Source organism: Sinocyclocheilus anshuiensis, unplaced genomic scaffold, assembly GCF_001515605.1.
Source record: "Sinocyclocheilus anshuiensis isolate Anshui unplaced genomic scaffold, SAMN03320099.WGS_v1.1 scaffold1021, whole genome shotgun sequence".
Lineage (NCBI taxonomy): Eukaryota > Metazoa > Chordata > Actinopteri > Cypriniformes > Cyprinidae > Sinocyclocheilus > Sinocyclocheilus anshuiensis.
In genome coordinates this window covers 405465-408798 of record NW_015554136.1, presented here as the reverse complement: position 1 = coordinate 408798, position 3334 = coordinate 405465, and the positions used below count along the sequence as shown (strand labels likewise).

The 3334-nt window shown below is 37.7% G+C and overlaps 1 long non-coding RNA gene across 1 annotated transcript in view; it reads left to right on the top strand.

Annotated features, from left to right (window-relative positions):
* The window catches only part of LOC107670391 (uncharacterized), a 19059-nt gene extending 17495 nt beyond the window's left edge, over positions 1-1564 (top strand). The window contains exon 3 of the long non-coding RNA XR_001632086.1: positions 1456-1564. This is a non-coding gene — a long non-coding RNA (uncharacterized LOC107670391). The remainder of the gene's footprint in view (positions 1-1455) is intronic.
* The last annotated feature ends 1770 nt before the right edge of the window (positions 1565-3334 follow it).

Sequence of the window (3334 nt, the reverse complement as noted above, 5' to 3'; positions counted from 1 at the left end):
AGATCTCATGTTAATAAAAAATATTTTTAGCAAGAACATCAACGATGCGCACTTACTGGATTCGGTGGTCGAACAGTCCATTGGCAGGTTTAAATAGGTCCGATTATATTAGCCTACTGCACAACCAAGGCTGCTTATTTCGCATGAAGGCAGACTTCTTCTGCGATCTTCAGAACATTATGAAAATAGCATTGTGATTGAAGGATATAGTCTGAAGCAAACAGTAAGATTTGCACATTTCATCAATTGTAGAGAGGCTAATGGCATTTATCCCTCGAAAATGATGATTATCCTCAATCACTCTCCTTTGAATCTCTCGCAGGCGGATTACATTATTGGCAATGACCTTGTTTACAAGCTCCCTCTCTTGCTCCTCCGACAAAAGCCTTAGCCTGCCTCCACCAGGTGGTCGTCTCTGTGTCCTACAAAAATAGAAGCACTCATTACTGTAACTGTCACACATCCTTTTTACAGGAAAAAATGGAAACATACTGAAACTCTATCTGTATGCGAGGAAATTTTATGCATTTCTTTATTACAGTAGCATAGTGCAACAGTACTCGTTGCCCAGCCTCCCTCATAGTCATACCATGGACAATTGTTCCAAAACTGAATGAAATGACTTGGGCTCTTTTATCTATCTATTGAAGGTTCTGATTGGTGTGTGATAAATTTTGACTCTTAAGCCTGTGTTATACTTTCCGCATGAGCAATCCGGATGCGTACACAGACAGCGCGGATGCGGACTACTTGTATTTATACTTCCGAAACCATACGCTGATGGTCCGCTCCGCGGACGTGTTCCATACATGCGTAGTAGATCGGCTTGAACAATAAACAAACATGTGAACAAAGAATTGCCCAGAGTTATTGCACATCTGGCTGTCTTTATATTGTTTTATCGACGGATTGTACAGGTTCGAGTAGCAACGGGCTTCTTCACACAGCCAGCGCATGCGCAGTAGCCTACTGTAGCCGTACTGGACAAGTACACGCGGTCACAAAAAATGGGAGGCACGCGGATGTCCACTCAGAGCCTCCGCGCACACTCTCCGATGACGATTTTTACGTCATGCATACCATAGCGGACCCTAGCAGACTAGCGGACTCGCGGACGCGGAAAGTATAACACAGGCTTTAGTGTTTCCACGTGGGTAACTGTGTGCTAATTGAGCTCAAGCTATGCTGACTTGAGTGAACAATATTGAATGCTAGTGCTTTCTAAATGACAACATGGTCTAGGCAATGAGAAATGAAGGGATTTGTGTGTAGAGTTTTGCAGTGACAGTTCAACAAATCTGATTCATGTGTCAAAAAGGGGAATAGTGTTTATAGTTTAGGGAAATGGGTGTGCTTTTTGATAAATGGCGTTATGGTTTTGAAATTTTAGTTCAAAAGCCTGGTGATAGTGTTTAAGCAATCGAGAAAAACTGTAAGACAATATTGACTGATTAGACCTAAGATGCAAAATGTTTGTCCTCTCTCTCTTCAGCGTTCCCACATCTCAGATCTCAAATACATAAAATATTACCCCTTTATACATAGTTTTTGAAGTAAAGAGTAAAGAAAACACTACACAAAACTAGTTTAACCAACTAGGGTAACCAGTCTTACTTTTCCAATGCATATAAGACCAATCTACCTTTTCATAACTGAATTTATGACCAGTCTTGAAGAAAACAAATTAGATTGCTAACTTTTTAAGACTAAACACTTTCATCCATAAAAACACTTTCTCATTGGATCTAAGCAAATCTCACGGGTGACCTATTTTGAGCTCAAAAAAGTGAGTCATCACTGAAAGATACGATGAGAAATGATGATTGTGCAATAGAGAAATTCAGATGGGCCCAGGAAATATAATTTTCTTATTAAAGCAACAATAATGTTGAAATTAGTCTCATAACTGCAATGCAGTCAGCAAACCTGGAACTACTCTGTCAGCCGGTTATTTTTGTTGTTGACTAGGGAATAGCAAACCACTTTCTTTCATAGTACACCACTGATTCATATACACATGAAATTATTCATATAAACTTGAGCTCACTTCCCTTTGGTCCATTAGTAGACCCGCTCGATCAGAGTTATTGCAAAACCCTTTACAGACAATGAATACAATATGGAACGTATTACACTGATTAAATATATAATTTAATAGTCAAACTCAGAAAGACCTCTCCCAAAGCACAAAATAACTTGGAAAAATACAGTATAAAAAATCTGCAGTTTCCATTTAAAGAAAAAAAGGTGTAATTTCACAATGTATTTTTTTATGATTCATTTGAGAAGGACAGGACATAATTAGATGAACAGTTTGAACAAACGGAGTGTCTCCAGCGGTCAGAACTAGAAATAGAGCCGTTCTTGCTCCGCTTTTCATCGAGATGCTACAGAATAAAAGAGTTCATTTGACTAGACACGGGATGATATCTTCCTATCGATGCGTCTACCAGACACTGTTCGCTCTGATTGTTCTTATCAGTTTCAAACATACTTGGTATGAAAGCAAAAGATGTGCACAGTGGAAAAAAGGCAAAGAAACAAAACAAGTCACTTCCTGAATTTTCCTAGTTTTAGGCCTCTACAAGTTGTAGTCTGTATCATGTCAACCATGCTTAAAAAACACGCAGTCACAAAAATAAATCACATCATTTAAAACAATATACAACCTCAATTTTACGCTCAACAAATACTGCAAAGAGCTCAATTCTTTTGGTTAGATTACCTCTGGTCCATCAGGAGCGACAGGTACAGTTCAAGAGCTCTAATCACAGATATTCTGTGCAGAAAAGTGACTCTGTTCACAGCTGTAAGGCAAGGCAAGGCAAGTTTACTTATATAGCACATTTCATACACAATGGTAATTCAAAGTGCTTTACATAAAAGAAACAAGGCAAGTTTATTTGTATAGCACATTTCATACACAATGGTAATTCAAAGTGCTTTACATAAAAGAAAAGAAAAAAATAATCACAACAATAAAACAAGGAATTTAAAAACTTTGAAAATTATTAAAAAATTGATTTAAATTAAATTTAAAACAGTTAAGAATAGAAAACGATTATACATACAATATAGTGCAATCAGTTTGGATGTAGTACAGTGCTCATTCAGTAAATGCACAACTAAACAGATGAGTTTTGAGTCTGCATTTAAATGTGACTAATGTTTTAGCACATCTGATCTCTTCTGGAAGCTGCTTCCAACTGCGGGCGGCATAATAACTAAAAGCAGACTCCCCTTGTTTTGTGTGAACCCTTGGTATTTCTAACTGACTTGATCCTAATGATCTGAGTGGTCTATTACGTTTATATTCAGTGAACATATCTGCTAT